Source organism: Leucoraja erinacea, chromosome 20 (assembly GCF_028641065.1).
Source record: "Leucoraja erinacea ecotype New England chromosome 20, Leri_hhj_1, whole genome shotgun sequence".
In the NCBI taxonomy this organism is placed as follows: domain Eukaryota; kingdom Metazoa; phylum Chordata; class Chondrichthyes; order Rajiformes; family Rajidae; genus Leucoraja; species Leucoraja erinaceus.
The window spans coordinates 30937795-30955571 of NC_073396.1; the positions used below are offsets into that span (position 1 = coordinate 30937795).

Genomic DNA, 17777 nt, shown 5'->3' on the forward strand with positions numbered 1-17777 from the left:
CCTGCACTCAGACCATAACCCTCCATTCCCTTCCCATCCATAGGTAAAGTCTTCTTTACACACAGAAAGCGGCTGATATGTGGAGCTCGTTGCCAGATGAGATGGTGGAACCCGATTAAGAGGCATTTAGACAGGCACATTCAGACATGAATCTATGAACTTATCTGAGACATTACTTTTATTTAAGTAAATATTAGCAAACTAAAAGTTATTTCTGATAACAAAGGTGGTCTAAATCTGGCATAAATTGCAATGATTGGCTTCCAGCTCAAATTGATACTGATTGCATACCTCATTCCCCTGTTCTAAGATATGCTGATATGGATTGCAGAGATACAGATGACGTTGGCCGATTCAGTTTTAATCGACTTTAGATCCCAAAGGCTATTGGTGTTTTTAATACTCCAACTTAAACCCGTGGCTCACAGCTATTGACCTCTCTTTTAAGGGAAACATGTAGAAATCAGGAGTCTTTTCTCAACGTTCTTTAAATATTTATTTATTTAGATGTTGGGAACGAAATTGCGGGCATGGGCACACCTCTGCTCTGGAAACAGAATTCTGCTTGAATTGGTATCTGCGATATATGTGTGCTATAAAGCCCCAGGAAGCCTTTGTCGTTGCTCCATTTCTTTGCAAGGATTGAAGACTTGCCCAGAAAATGTTCTTTCTATTCAACAAGAAGAAAGCAGACATAATGTGGGTAAGTAGGATTAGTGCAGATGGGCAAAAAACATTGGCATGGACTTGGAAGGCCAAAGAGCCAGATTCTGAGTTGTACAACTCTATGACTCAATCCTACATATCCAGTCAACCAAGCCACAAAAAGGTTGGTATTGCAGATGCTGGTTTAAACCGACACAAAAAGCTGGAGTAACTCAGCAGGTCAGACAGCATCTCTGGAAAAAAGGAATAGGTGATGGTTCGCATCGGGACCCTTCTTCAGAGTGAGAGTCGGGGGAAAGGGAAACAAGAGATATACACATTGATGAAGAGTATATCGAACAAATGAATGAAAGATGTGCAATAAAAGTAACGATGATAAAGGAAACAGGTCATTGTTAAGAGTCTGTCCCACTTTCATGACCTAATTCACGACCATTTTTACTCGCGGACATTTTTCATCAGGCTAGAAAAACGCCACGACCTACTTGATGCCACGAGTACCTACGACTAGCATCACGGCCTGCTACGACCTCGTGACGACCATGCTGCGCGTATGAGTCAAGGGCAAACTCGGCAGAGGTCGTGATAGTGGGACATGCTGTTTGCAAAGTGAAACCCAGTACAGACAATGAGACTCAACAAGGCGACTTTGAAGCTGGTACGACTATGGTGGGTGAGCGGCAGAGAGAGAGGGGGTGCAAGGGTTACTTGAAGTGAGAAAAAACAATATTCATACCTCTGGGGTGTGAGCTGCCCAAACGAAATGTGCGGTGCTGTTCCTCCAATTTGCATTTGGCCTCACTCTGACAATGGAGAGGGCCCAGGACAGAGAGGTCAGTGTGGGAATGGGACGGGGAATTAAAGTGTTTGGCAACCGGGAGATTATATAGGTCAGCATGTGCACAGTTTACATTAGCTTGCAAGGTCACCGCAGTCTGACACGGAGAGTGTGTGGGGACAAGTGCTCCCACATCCTTGTTCCAAAGCCCCATTATTAGTCGCGCTTCATGTGGAATCAGCTAACGTGCGATTACTATGCATTTTGTGTGAGGCGCCGATGTAAATCGGCACTTCGTTAACCTTCTTCTGGCTCCCCCTCATCCTCGTAATAGTCTGCCTAATCTGTTAGTTGCAAAAAAAATCCCTCCAATTAAAATAAAACCTGCTTTCCAATTATTTTTCCAGACTGGTCTATAAGCACTCACGTTTCCTGGCCTGCATTCATCCAGCACTGAAATATACTAATTACAATTGATTAATGTTAATGGCTGCAAGTGCAATTTTTCATTATGCCTGGAATTTCGAGAAGATTCAGTACACTGTCTGCAACAAATAATTGTATCACTGGGAGTTTTTAATGTATCATAAAGTCATAGAGTGATACAGTGTGGAAACAGGCCGTTCGGCCCAACTTGCCCTCACTGACCCAACATGTCCCAGCTACACTAGTCCCACCTGCCCACATTTTGGTCCATATCCCTCCAAAACCATGTACCCGACAAACTGTTTCTAAAATGTTAGGATAGTCCCAGCCTCAACTACCTCCTTTGGCAGCTTGTTCCATACACCCACCACCCTTTTGGTGAAAAAGTTACCCCTCAGATTCCTATTAAATCTTTTCCTCTTCATCTTAAACCTATGTCCTCTGGTCCTCGATTCACCGATGCACTGTTATTTCTTTTTCATTCTTCCCTCTTCAGAAGCTGGATTTTTGGAATCATCGAACTCTATTAAGCACTGAAGTCCCGGTGTTGTCATAGGTTCACTGGTGTAAGGCCAAGCAGATGGGAGTCAGCCTCGTGAATGCAGTACCCATTGACATTCATCGGGTCAACTGCAAGGAACTGCTGCTATTAAGACAATTCCTGAATTGTATCATAGAAAGATCTCTTGCATGAGTTCTGTTCCCATGAGATTGTATTAAATGTTATAGCAAAAAACAATTGCAGTCGATCCCTGTTTGAAATAAGTGCATTATGTCTGTGACTGCTTATAAGACGATACATTCTTATCATATCTCTTTGGAAATTAAGTTTTCGGGAACCTCATTGAAGTATTATCAAAATTAATCATGCAGTTGTTTTGCAAGCCGCTCGCTCGTACTTTCTGCCTTTTGCTCATTTCTTCGAATTTGCAGATGGGTCCTTAACAATTGGCTTGATGCGATGCAGCAGTATCCTCAAATCAAATCCATCTCATTATTCTGTGGGTTGATTTTTTGGAAGGAAATGGGCGTGGGCGTCGCTGTCTAAGCCTCAGGGAAGCGTGTTCAGCACTTTTCATGAATTATGCAAAAATACGGCAGCAGCTTAAGTTGCCGCATCCTGTTGAAAGTTCCCATCGCTCTAACTAAACAGTGGCACGCAGAACATGCTCACTGTTCCCTGAGCAGAATCTGTTTTTTATTTCGTAATGTCTAGCTGCTTCTCTGCTGCTTGCAAGGAATGAATGACCTGGGAATGGTTCATGACCAGGGCAATAATATGGCAGCTGGCTAAACATTAGAGACACAAAATGCTGGAGTAACTCAGCGGGACAGGCAGCATTGCTGGACAGAAGATCCAGTGACGTTTCGGGTCAAAACCCTTTTGCAGACTGAGAGTCAGGGGAAAGGGGAACGAGAGGTGGCGTCAGCGATGGCAGCCTCGCCAACAGTCTGCCTGTCTTTTCGTCTTTTTTTTGTTATTTTTAGTGTGTTTTAAAAGTATGTGTTACTGTTCTCTGGGTTGTTTTATGTGGGGGGTCGGGGAAAACTTTTTTTCAATCTCTTTCCTTGCCGGAGATGCGATTGTTTTACGGACCGTATCTCCGGTCACTCTGCGGCCTAACATCATGGAGCTGGCGGCTTTGCTCAGGACTGACTTTGAGCTCCACCGCGGGGCCGTGGACTTACCATTGGAGCCGATCCCTTACCTGGGATCGACACTCCAACCTCAGCCAGCGGATTTCACCACCGAGGAGCTCGCAGTCTCGGGTAGAGACCGATATCAGGAGCACCAAATGACGCAGGTTTCGACCAGCTCTGACCCGGGGTCAGATCGCCCAGCGCAAGGGAGCTGACATCCCCCGTTGCAGGAGTTTGATCGCCCCAACACGAGGGCCCAAACACCACCAGCTCCGGTAGCCAAGATCGCCCCGTCAACGGAACGCTCGAGGCCCCCGACCACGGGAGAACAGAGAAGGGAAGAGATCGGACTTTTTTTCCCCATTCCATCACAGTGAGGAATGTGGAGCAGTCACTGTGGTGGATGTTTATGTTAAAATTTATTTTGTGCGTTTTGTTGCTTTTTACTGATATGACTGTATGGCAAATCCCTCATATGTTGCAAAACATACTTTGCTAATAAAGTATGATTATGTTTATGATTATGAGATAAAGACGGTGATATAGAGAGATGTAGAACAAAGATAAGAACGATATGTATAAAGTAACGATGATCAAGGAAGCAGTCCATTGTTCATTGTGGACTTGGTGAAAACGGGTTGTACAGACAATGAAACTCACTAGGATGACAGTGAAACTAGTACATGACTAGGCTGGGGAGGGTAGGAGAGAGATGGGATACAAGGGTTACTTGGTTAGAGAAATCAATATTCACACTGCTGCCTCTCAACAATATAGCAGGCAGGTCTGTGGCCAGTCAGTGACATGAGGGTCATAAGCATGAAGTCTTCGGAGTATTTAGGAAGATCCTCTTATCCTGGCACAAGATAAAAATATGTGAGTACAGAAAGAAAGAGCAACATGTGGCTGGGTGGTTGTAACGGTTTGTACCATTATGGGCGGTTTTACTGATATCCTGTCAGTGACAGTGAGAATGGAAAGGATCCCAAGCGGAAGATGTGGCCCAGGTCACCCCCACCAGATCCCACACCAAAGACCGCTGGCAACACAGGAAGATAGGGTGGCAAAGATGGCTTCCTCAGTCAGGGTACTGAGTATAGAAGTAGGGGCGTTGCGTTACAGTCGAACAAGATCTTGGTGAGTCCTCATTTGGACTATTGTGTTCTGTTTTGGTCACCTGCTGAGGGATGATCTGAAAGAAGTGTACAAGATCAGGAGGGGAATATATACGGTGAATACACAGTAGGTGAATCAAGAACCCGAGTTTATAAGTTTAAGTTGAAGGGGGAAACATTTAATAGGGACCTTTGCGGGGAACATTTTCACTCAGAGGTTGGTAGGTATATGTAGGGAGCTGCCAGAAGAGGTAATTGAGGCAGGTACTATAAAAGGATGTAAAATAAGTGAAAGCCATTTGGATAGGAAATGTTTAGAGTGGTATGGACAAGACATGGTCATAGCTTAGATAGGGCATGTTGGTCAGCATGGACAAGTTGGGCTGAAGGGTCTTTGTCCATGCTATGTGGCTCAGTGGCTCTACGATTCTATATCTGTGCATTGCTACTAGGCTTGCCAACTGTCCCGTATTGGCCGGGATATCCCGTATAGTGGGCTAAGTTTGTTTGTCCCATACGGGATCGCCCTTGTATTTGACGGCTACTACTTGGGTCGAGGGGACTATCGGGTCGGAGCGCCGCACCTGCCCCCGCCTCACCCATCCCGATGTAATGCAGCACATGGAGTGCAGCAGCAGTGCCTCGCCCGTGGCCACGCCAGTCAGCAGCCCGACCAGCTGACCAAACCTTCGGACCTTAGCTTACCGCCGACATCACCACCACCCGTCCTTCTCATGACCAATCATCGGTTCATGTGTTGGATGGGGTGCCGGGCTTTGCGCTGCAGCAGAACACAAAGCCCAGCCAGCGGGCAAGCTGTGGAGTTTTGGCCCGGGCTGCACGAGGTCGCTCGCAAAGTCCGGCACCTAGGCCAAAACTCCTCAGCTGGCCCTCTGGCTGGGCTTTGTGTGCAGTCCAGCACCCAGGCCAACTCATCATTCACCCAGCCACAGCCGAATCGGGCAACGAATTGCCGTGGGGAATTTGTCCCTTATTTTGACCTTTTGTCCCTTATTTGGGAGTGAGAAAGTTGGCAACCCTAGCTACAAGGCTGCATTTTTTGGCTATCCTTTGAGAAGACCCCTGGAGTCATCCTCTAGAACTGCTGTCCATCCTGAGAAGGAGGATGACAAGAGACAAGACAAGAGACATTTATTGTCACATGCACCAATTGCTACAGTGAAATTTGTGGCCACCATACAGCCATACGAATAAAAAAAAGCACACAGAACACGATAGTCTTTAACACAAACATATAATTTAAGTCAGCGATTGAGAAGAAATGTTAATGGCAATAAAATATTTAAAATATTGAATGGTTTAATATTGAGGTAGAATTCATTGTTTTGGCTAACCTAGTCCCAGATGCATTTAGAGAAATGGAGCCAACACACAGAACCTGCTTCACAAGCGGCAGTTAATGATGCCGTGATTACAATCTCCCAAATGCATTTGGAAAATGTCAAAAATAATTTGTGTTTTTAGATAAGATTAAGAAGATCCTTAATGTAACTCCTTAACAGTAACATCTCACGTTCCTTCACAGCAAGATGTCAAAAAGGTTGATTCAAAGAGATGGGTTTTAAAGGTGGGGAGGTTGAGAGAAAGAATTCTCGAGCTCATAATTAAGCCACGTCAATGGTGAGAAATAACTGTGTTGACTGCATTACCTTCCTCTTGTTGGAGAGGAATTAAGATTCCACTGACAGACACAAAATGCTGGAATAACTCAGCGGGACAGGCAGCATCTCTGGAGAGAAGGAATGGGTGACATTTCGGGCCGAGACCTTCATACTGGAGTCAGGAGAAAGGGAAACGAGAGATATAGACGGTCTTCTTCTTCTTGCGTATGGCGTACACAGCCTAAAGTTGTAGGACAACTTGTTCTATGCGATCATATTTGATTGTGCACGCCGGGTTGATTGCATTCGTCGAAACAGGGCGGACCACGTGAAGGTTGCAATCTCCCACCCGATATAGATGGTGAAGTAGAGAGATATAGAACACATGAATGAAAGATATGCTGATGATGAAGTAATGATAATAAAGGCCATTGTTAGCTGTTTGCTAGGTGAGAACAAGAAGCTGGTGCAACGTGGGGAGGGTTGGGGAGAGAGGGAATGCAGGGGTTATTTGAATTGAGAGTAATCTATATTCATACCACAGGGCTGTAAGCTGCCCAAGCAAAATATGAGATGCTGTTCTTCCAATTGCACTTAGCCTCACTATACAATGGAGGAGACCTAGGACACTGATTCCACTGATTCCCTTTATCTATGCAGGGAAATTCTTGATGGAATCTTTAGTGCGGAGTGCTTGTAGATGCTAAACGAAGAACCATCAGCTCAACTGCCCCTGGGAAACACTTGGTAGAGGTGGACACTTGAAGGGAGAAGAGGGTACTCAATGCAGTGAAGATTGGATGAATTGAAGGCTAAGCCTGGTGAAGGGTGGGGAGCTGCTCACTACTGTGACCATTCCATCAAAAAAACATTCAGCTTTATGCTGCCCCAAAGCTGGCACGTATATTGCAGCACCATTAAAATGCAAGGGTGGAAATGGCTCCCAGGTGAAAAATAGGCCCTTTTATATCATTTAATCAGTCAGTTTAAACATATAGAAGCTGAGTATAGAAGCTGGGATGTAATGTTAAAATTGTACAAGGCATTGGTGAGACCAAATCTGGAGTATGGTGTACAATTTTGGTCGCCCAATTATAGGAAGGATGTCAACAAAATAGAGAGAGTACAGAGGAGATTTGCTAGAATGTTGCCTGGGTTTCAACAACTAAGTTACAGAGATAGGTTGAATAAGTTAGGTCTTTATTCTCTGGAGCGCAGAAGGTTAAGGGGGGACCTGATAGAGGTCTTTAAAATGATGAGAGGGATAGACAGAGTTGATGTGGACAAGCTTTTCCCTTTGAGAATAGGGAAGATTCAAACAAGGGGACATGAGAATTAAGGGACAGAAGTTTAGGGGTAATATGAGGGGGAACTTCTTTACGCAGAGAGTGGTGGCGGTGTGGAATGAGCTCCCAGTGGAAGTGGTGGAGGCAGGTTCATTGGTATCATTTAAAAATAAATTGGATAGGCATATGGATGAGAAGGGAATGGAGGGTTATGGTATGAGTGCAGGCAGGTGGGACTAAGGGGAAAAAAAATTTGTTCGGCATGGACTTGTAGGGCCGAGATGGCCTGTTTCCGTGCTGTAATTGTTATATGGTTATATGGTTATACATAAAAGTCTTAGTGCTCTGTATGTGTGGGTGTGAATGTGTGTGTATCTGTGTGTGTATCTGTGCATGTGTGTGTGTGTGTGTGTTTGTGTGTGTGTGTGTGTGTGTGTGTGTGTGTCTGTGTGGCTGTGTGTCTGTATATGTGTCTGTGTGTGTATGTCTGTATATATGCATGTGTGCATCTTTGTGTGTGCACGTGCATGTGCGCACGCTTGTTTGTGTGTGTGTGTGTGCTTGCGTGTGCACACGTGTGTTTCATCAGTTTCACTTTACTTTAAACTACGCAATGTCTTTTGCACAGTCTTTTACAATGTTTGTGAAAGCCAGATATCCCCGAGCATTCGAATGTTTGAGCTACTCTGAGAGCTGTCACATTACTCTGCATTGGAAAAAGAGAGGGTTTATGGGCAGGCAGCAGCTGCTGGGTGGCCAGTGGACAATCTGCACCAACATAGCACTCCGACATTCCCCAATCTATACCTCATTCTGCTCTGCCGTTACCTACCAACCTCCTGGTCCCTGCAGGTGTGTGGCCAGAATCAGATCAAAGGGATTGCTTATTCTAACTCTGGTGAATGGATGGTAGGCAATTATCCCAAACCAAGCTGTTCCATCGAACAATTCTGTGAAATTTAATTAATTCTTCTCTTAATTTGGGCTATACGATAATTAACTTGGACCTAATGCAGTTGGAAGTTGGTCTATCATTCACAAACAGGGCACCATGCCAAACATCAAAGCAAGGTTTCGCTAACAGCAAACTGCAGACCAACCCAGATCAGATCTTTGAGGAGAGATTAAACCAATCAACTTTGTGCTGTAGGTTAATGGGCTTCACCATTCCCTCCGCAAATCCCTGGTTAATTAATCCCTTGTTCAAGAAGGAACTGCACATGCTGGAAAATCGAAGGTAGACAAAAATGCTGGAGAAACTCAGCGGGTGCGGCAGCATCTATGAAGCGAAGGAAACAGGCAACGATTCGGGCCGAATCGTTGCCTATTTCCTTCGCTCCATAGATGCTGCCACACCCGCTGAGTTTCTCCAGCATTTTTGTCCACCTTTAATTCATCCTTTCCCACCCAAACCACCCCCTTTCCAAATACCTTCCCCTGCAACCGCAGGAGATGCAACACCTGTCCCCATACCTCCTCTCTCAACTCTGTCCAGAGACCTCGACTGTCCTTTCAGGTTAGGCAGAGGTTCACTTGCACCTCCTCCAACCTCATCTACGGTATCCGTTCTTGAACGTGTGGACTTATGCATCGGCGAGACCAAACGTAGACTGGGCGATTGTTTAGCTGAACACCTTCTCTCAGTCCACCCGGGCCTAGTGATGTCCTGGTTGCCAAACACTTTAATTCTCCTTCCCATTCCCACACTGACCTTTCTGACCTGGGCCTCCTCCATTGTCAGAGTGAGGCCAAATGCAAATTGGAGGAACAGCACCTTACATTTCGTTGGGCAGCTTACACCCCAGCGGTATGAGTATTGATTTCTTTACATTCAAATAACCTTTGCATCCCTTCCCTCTCCACCCAAGCTGTTTTACTAGTTTCAAAGTCATCTTACTGAGTCTCATTGTCTGTAACTCGTTTTCACCTAGCCCTGAGCTAACAATGGCCTGTTTAACTTTTTTTGCATATCTTTCATTCATTTGTTCGATTTTTCTCTATATCACCGTCTATATCTCTCGTTTCCCTTTCCCCTGACTCTCAGCCTTAAGAAGGGTCTCAACGCAAAACGTCACCTATTCATTTTCTCCAGCGATACTATCTGGCCCGCTGAGTTGCTCCAGCTTTTTGTGTCTAAACCATCATCTGGAGTTCCTTCCTGCACACTGCACAGTGCAATAGTTAGTTTGCGGGTCTTAGAAGCCAAATACCTGATCATTGCATTGTGCCTCAGGAATTAAATATAGCTAAATAAAAAACTAGCATTAGTATTAATACCCCCTGATCCAGGCATCATTTTGGCAAACTTCCTCCTCACCCTTTCCAAAATCTCCATTGCCTTCCTGTAATGGGGTGTTCAAAACGGCATGCAATTCTCCAAATGCGGCCTAACTTAAGTTGTACAAACCTAATTCATAACTTCCTGACTCTTATACTCAATGGCCCAACCTGTGAAGGCAAGCATACCAATATGCCTACTTTACAACTCTGTCTACGATGTTGCCACTTTCCGGTAGTTTGGGACTTGGACCCCAAGATCCCTCTGTACATCAATGTAGTTAAGGGTCAATCTACAAATTTGCCAAGAGTTCTTTCCTACTTTCCTACTGTATGATTCCCTCCCCTTAAACCTTGCAGACACTTCCTTTTACTTTTTTGACTATATTTACAACCTCTTTGGCCATCCAAGTCAAGTCAAGTCAACTTTATTTGTCACATGCACATGTACAGTGAAATGAAACTGGCAATGCTTGCGGGATTGTGCAAAACAACAGAACAGAACAGAACAGAACAGAACACAACCGGTATATACATTAAAAAGAAGATGCAACAATATCTACGCCCCGGTGAGATCAGAGTTTACAGTCCTGATGGCCTGTGGGAAGAAACTTTGTCTTAGCCTCTCTTGTTTTTGTTACGTGACAGCGGAGGCCCTTGCCTGGCCGTAGCAGCTGGAACAGCCCGTTGTTGGGGTGGTAGGGGTCCTTCATGATCCTGCTGCTGCTGGATCTACACCTCCTGGTGTGCAGGTCCTGCAGGGGGGTGGGAGGGGAGTGTAGTTCCTTGGTGCGTTCGGCCAAACACACTATTCTCTGCAGAGCCTTCCTGTCCTGGGCAGAGCTGTTCCCAAACCAGATAGAGATGTTTCCGGTCAGGATCTTTTCTACAACACCAGAGTAGAAGGATTGAAGGATCCTCAGAGAGACTCTGAATTTCCCTTACTTTCCCACCTTTATCCCTCTCTTTATAGATGCTGCCTCACCCGCTGAGTTTCTCCGGCATTTTGTGCCTACCTTCTATTTTATCCAGCATCTGCAGTTCCTTCTCACACATTTTGTCTACTCCACTGTGAAATTTCCTCAAGGTGTCTACTTTGAAGAAGTTCTCCTCCTCTCTCCGACGAGAGTTCAGACATCAGTCTGAAGAAGGGTCTTGATCCGCAACGCCACCCATACCTCCTTACGGAATATGCAGGTTCTAAAATTTGATGAACCGGCCTTTAAACGACCTCCACATGTTAAATGTGGACTTAACCGAAAATAACTGCTGCCAGTGTATTCTCCCGAGCTCATCCTAATAATGTTGCAATTTGCCTTGCTCCAATTTAGTATCTACCTGCAAGGTCTTCTCCATTCCGAACAAGCTTAATGCTTACGAAATTGCGATTTCTATCCCCAAAATGCTCTTCCACACTAACACCAGTCACCTGGCCAGGCTCATTTCCCAACATTAAGTCCAGTATGTTCCCAACACGGGTTGGATTATCTACATAATGTTTCAAGAAACCCTTTAGGATGCACATCATAAATTCTCCCCCGTTGAAGTCTTTGTCACTGACCAATAGACAATAGACAATAGATGCAGGAGTAGGCCATTCGGCCCTTCAAGCCAGCACCGCCTTCAATGTCATCATGGCTGATCATCCCCAATCAGTACCCGTTCCTGCCTTCTCCCCATATCCCCTGACTCTGCTATCTTCAAGAGCCCTGTCTAGCTCTCTCTTGAAAGTATCCAGAGAACCGGCCTCCACCGCCCTCTGAGGCAGAGAATTCCACACTCACAACTCTCTGTATGAAAAAGTGTTTCTTCATCTCCGTTCTATATGCCTTACTCCTTATTCTTAAACTGTGTGTGGCCCCTGGTTCTGGATTCCCCTAAGATCGGGAACATGTTTCCTGCCTCTAGCGTGTCCAAACTCTTAATAATTTTATATGTTTCAATAAGATCCCCTCTCAACCTTCTAAATTCCAGAGTATACAAGCCCAGCCACTCCATTCTCTCAGCATATGACAGTCCCGCCATCCCGGGAATTAACCTTGTGAACCTATGCTGCACTCCCTCAATAGCAAGAATGTCTTTCCTCAAATTTGGAGACGAAAACTGCACACAATACTCCAGGTGTGGTCTCACTAGGGCCCTGTACAGCTGCAGAAGAACCTCTTTGCTCCTATACTATTGTTATGAAGTAAGAAGCAAGTCCCAGTCAATATGTTCATCTGCCCCACCATACTACATGCATTGAAATAAACAGACTACAGCCCATCAGCGTCACCATATTCCTTCAACTCTCCCTGCCTGTCCTTCATTTGAGACTGACTGGTCCCAACCTCTACCTTCCCATCACTCCTTCCAATTCCTGACCCGCTACTCTGGTTCCCACTCTTGTGACATCTTTACTGGGACAGTGAAAGGGTGCCACAGTACAGGACACCTTCCTGAATATAAATATATATAAATTGAGTCTGCAGAAGGCTGTCGACCCGAAATGTCACCCATTCCTTCTCTCCAGAGATGCTGCCTGGCCCGCTGAGTTCCTCCAGCTTTTTGTATCTATCTTTGGTTTAAACCAGCACCTGCAGTTCCTTCCCACACAGCTTCCTGCACCATTGAATGAAAGACAGGGGTACAAAAGAGATGATGTTTGAATAATGTTATATTATTAGCCATGATCATATTGAATGGCGGTGCAGGCTCGAAGGGCCGAATGGCCTACTCCTGCACCTAATTTCTATGTTTCTATGTTTCTATATATAAAGAGAATATAGTTAGCATGGGATTTACTAAGATATGTATATAATTACTCTTACAATACTCCTTACACTGAGACCCGAGACAAGAATATTTCTATTCATCAAAGCATCAATAAAACTGTTGTCAGTTTTGAAGGCATCCTCGCTGCTGTCAGGGTTATATATAGAATCCAAGCTCCACAAATGTCTAGAGCAATTGTGAAAGTTATTTGCTTGAATAATACAACATCCCTTGCATTGACAGTCAATTTAGTCCTGCTATTATTTATTGTTTAGCCTTTCACCGCGGCATAAGTGTCAGCAGCACTTGGCAGCGCAGGGCAGTCCCAAGGGTGCATTACCAGGAAACACCAGAACTGGTTTGCTGAGATCCAACTAATCAACCACAAACTTAAGACATTCATGCATTGGAAACACAAGGGAATAAAATCACCAGTCCAGCCAGATGATGGCCAAGGTCTATCAAATGATGTAGAGATGCAGGGGGGGGGGGGGGGGGGGGGGGGTGATGACGGATGATCCTCTTTAACAAAGAAGAAACCATGATGTGTGCAGATTCTCAATGCCATTTACACCTCAAACATGCCGTAACCTTCCCCGACTGGGAGCAAAGAACACAGGAAAGATAGGGAGGCAGTCATCCCAAGTTACTGTAGAATGAGCAGTTCAAGGAACACCTAAACTCTGACTCTATCCTTGGCACTGGTGTCCTTGGCTCTATACCTCAGCAAAATATTCAATTCAGCCTCATCACCAGCTTAGCCCAACAAGACATCAATAAAGTCATATGTCAACTGAAGAACTATAAAGTCTCAGATATTGTGCTCCAAAGGTCCAAAAGCAACTATATTTCAAATAGATGCACAAAAATTGTTTGAAATGAATCTATGGATTTATTGGATCAATGAAAGTGCTTTTCGTGTCTGGCAATGTAGGTTGTTCATTCAGCTGAATATAAAAATACAAGTGGCAACTTTGTCCTTGTCATAATGGACAAGATAAATGGGAAACCTGCTGGGCTCTGTCCAATAAGGCATTGGGGACAGGCCTTTGTTACGCTATTTTTCTTTATACAATCTTGGAGTCTCAATCACACCTGTAACTTCTCATTATGACAGATTCATTATCAATTCATTCATTTAATTATCTACTGTTCTCCACTTTATAATTTTAACTTGTTTAATTTGCAGGTGATGTGTGCAGATAAGGGAACCTGACGTGTATATGTCAGTGTGTGTAGGAAAGAAGTGCAGGTGCTGCTTTAAATCGAAGATAGACACAAAATGTTGGAGTAACTCAGCGGGACCGGCAGCATCTCTGGAGAGAAGGAATAGGTGATGTTTCGGGTCAAGATCCTTCTTCAGACCTTCTTTAGTCTGAAGAAGGGTCTCAACCCAAAACATCACCCATTCCTTCTCTCCAGAGATGCTGCCTGTCCCGCTGAGTTACTCCAGCATTTTGTGTCTATCTTAGTGTATACTGTATGTTATAAACATTTTCCTCAGGAGTTCCTCAGCCAAACCAAACCCTGGGTCAATATTAAAAATATTTCTGTTACATTTTAAGTTTGATCAAATCAATACAATACAATACAATTTATTTGTTGTCATTTGAACCTCATTGAGGTTCAAACGAAATGTTGTTTCTGCAGTCATACACACAAGGAAAAGAATCAAGACACAACACAATTTACACAAACATCCATCACAGCGCATCTCCTCCTCGCTGTGATGGAAGGCAAAGACTTATCTCTCCCCTGCACTCCCCATTCTCCTCCCGATGTCAGAGTCAAAGCCCCCGGCGGGCGATGGTAAGTGTCCCGCGGTCATTAAAGCCGCGCCGGGCGATGCAAGGCCACGCTCCGGGTCTTGGTGTTGGAGCCCCCGGCGGGTGCTAGCAAGTCCCACGGCCGTTAAAGCCGCGCCGGGCGATGATGTAAGGCCCCGCTCCAGGTACTCTTCAACCTCGCAACTCGGGCGGGAGAAGTCGCTGTTGCGGAAGCCCCGAAAAGCGGTCTCCCAGCAGGGACCCGCGGGCTCCCGGTGTCACCGTCCACCAGACCTGCGGTAAGCCTCCGAATCTCCGGGGTCGGGCCGCAGCAGCGCGCCACCACAGCTCCTCCCGCTCCGAACTCGGCCAGCTCCGCGATGGTGGGTAAGTCCGCAGCTCCGCGACTGGAACCCCAGGTCGTTCCGGTTGGAGGCCGCTCCACGGTGCTCGGCCCCATCGACAACGGAGACCCGACAGAGCAAAGGTCGGGTTCTCCTTACAGGGAAAATATTTTAAAAGTTTCCCCACACACATACCCAGTTAAAAATAAAATAAAAACTACATTCAAACAAGACAAAAAAAAATAAAAAGACAGACGGACTGCAGAGGCCGCTGCGACGTGAGTCGCGCCGCCCACGACTTCATTTAGAGTCATAGAGTGATACAGTGTGGAAACAGGCCCTTCGGCCCAACCTGCCCACACTGGCCAACATGTCCCAGCTACACTTGTCCCACCTGCCTGTGCTTGATCCATATCCCTCCAAAGCTGTCCTATCCAGCCACAAGAAACGTTTTTTCTTTAAGATGCTCCCTTTAGCTATTGTCCAATCTGCTGAATAATTCAGTGAGATTTTCAGCTTTATCTTTTTAGCCCAATCTTTTGATCCTCATTAGTTCGAGAATTTTGCTGATTTATGATTAAATCCGGTTCCCAACTGACTGAGTAAAATCTTACTTGCTTTCAGAGGTCAATGAGGTACATTCCTCTGTTGGATTTATTATTAAGTGAACATTTGGAAAGTTCAAAATGTATTTCAAGAAGTCTTATTAGAGTACGAATTTTTACAAAATCCCTTTCCACCATATGCAGAATTTATATTAATTTAATTATGATCCCAACTTTCCTCCTCATGAAGGAAACTAAAACCAAAACTAAAAACTAAAACTAGAGAGCAAGATATAACACCTACTGCAAAATGATTAGGATCTGGAACATGGGACTTTAGCCCTCATTGCAACAGGCATCGGACAGGTGACAAGGAAGCAATCACTTAACCAGCAATCCCTGGATTAATGTGTAGGAAGGAACTGCAGATGCTGGTTTACACCAGAGACACAAAATGCTGGAGTAACTCAGCGGGACAGGCAGCATCTCTGGAGAGAGGGAATGGGTGACGTTTTGGGTCGAGACCCTTCTTCAGACTCTGCCTGTCCCGCTGAGTTACTCCAGCATTTTGTGTCCACCCCTGTATAAATGATTGCCTGCGGTTCTGTGCTATGGGCCAGGGAAAGCGAACTGGAGATTGGGAAAGAAGGCAGAGAGAGGTAATAAAAACATGGATGGAGAAGATTGGGAGGGAGTGTGGATTGATTGAAGATATATCCCTTAATTCTCATCCCACATTAAAATAAATAAAACAAAGATAGACACAAAAAGCTGGAGTAACTCAGCGGGACAGGCAGCATCTTCTTCAGGTCTCGATCCGAAAACGTCACCCATTCCTTCGCTCCAGAGATGCTGCCTGTCCCGCTGAGTTACTCCAGCTTTTTGTGTCTATCTTCATAGAAACATAGAAACATAGAAATTAGGTGCAGGAGTAGGCCATTCGGCCCTTCGAGCCTGCACCGCCATTTAATATGATCATGGCTGATCATCCAACTCAGTATCCCGTACCTGCCTTCTCTCCATACCCCCTGATCCCCTTAGCCACAAGGGCCACATCTACCTCCCTCTTAAATAGAGCCAATGAACTGGCCTCAACTACCCTCTGTGGCAGAGAGTTCCAGAGATTCACCACTCTCTGTGTGAAAAAAAGTTCTTCTCATCTCGGTTTTAAAGGATTTCCCCCTTATCCTTAAGCTGTGACCCCTTGTCCTGGACTTCCCTAACATCGGGAACAATCTTCCTGCATCTAGCCTGTCCAACCCCTTAAGAATTTTGTAAGTTTCTGTAAGATCCCCTCTCAATCTCCTAAATTCTAGAGAGTATAAACCAAGACTATCCAGTCTTTCTTCATAAGACAGTCCTGACATCCCAGGAATCAGTCTGGTGAACCGTCTCTGCACTCCCTCTATGGCAATAATGTCCTTCCTCAGATTTGGAGACCAAAACTGAAATGGATAACCTCACATTTCAGGGAAAACCAGCATCTGCTGTTCCTACCTGCACAAAGTAAATGCAACTACTGATTTGGAAACAGCCAATCTCAAGGTCTGATTTTTACTTACTGCAACTGGGGAGGGGCCACCTAGTGGTTGAGGGAGGTCCAGGCAAAATCAATGCTGGCAAATAACATCCCAAATGTTCTATAAGGTCACATGTCAGCCAGATGTGCTGGGGGAAGCTTGGGGTCTCAGACTCTTTGCGGTGGGGCCAAAAAGGGACCAGAGAAACAAATTCCATCTATAGCACGAAGGACAGAGAGACTTCGAGCATGAAAATATATTTTGTATAATCTTCAATGTCATTTTATGTGGACGGTGATATATTGTTACGATTGAAACTGGGTTGTAACCTACAAATTGTGTGTATGAGGCAGTGAAGTCATGTGATCTAGATGGTGCAAACAGTTGCAGAATGAGAAGCCTGCAGACCACTGTACTACAGGTGCACAACCTTTTATCCGAAAGCCTTGGGACCAGACACTTGTCGGATTTCGGACATTTTCGGATTTCCGAATGGAAGATTTTTAGCGTAGATTAGGTAGGTAGCGCGGGCGGCTTGAAAAGTCTGAAGCAGCTGCCTCCTCCCCGGAGACCGGGAGAATCATTGCATAAATGTTAGTCAGTTAGTTTGGAGAGATTTTATGTGGTGGTGGTGGTGGAGTAGGGGTGAAGGGGGAAACTTTAATTCTTAGTCCCCTACCTGGTCGGCGACTCCCAACCTCGCGGAGCTGGGGGCTCCGTCCGGCCGCGGGCGGCGCCGGTTGTTGCTCCGACCCCGGCAACTCTACCCCTGGCTGCGCGGCTCCAAATCCAGCGACACTCTGCGAATGTTGGGAGTCGGCGGCCACAGCGCTCCGGAGCTTGCCGCACCGCGACCCGGTAAGGCATTGCCCGCTCCCCGCTGGTATTCCAGCGCTGCGACGCCGCCGACTCCTGACATTCGCGGAGCTGGGGCGTCCGGCCGCGGGCCGTGCTGGATTTGGAGCGCCTCTCAGCCAGGGGTAGAGTTGCCGGGGTCGGAGCTACAACCGGCGTCGCCCACAGCCCCACCGGCCACA

General features: G+C 45.7%; 1 long non-coding RNA gene across 1 annotated transcript; it reads left to right on the forward strand.

The window, feature by feature from the left end:
- The first annotated feature begins 273 nt into the window (after window positions 1-273).
- On the forward strand, window positions 274-2609 carry LOC129707103 (uncharacterized). Its single transcript, XR_008725145.1, has 2 exons — window positions 274-703; window positions 2367-2609. It is a non-coding gene; the product is annotated as an uncharacterized LOC129707103 (long non-coding RNA).
- The last annotated feature ends 15168 nt before the right edge of the window (window positions 2610-17777 follow it).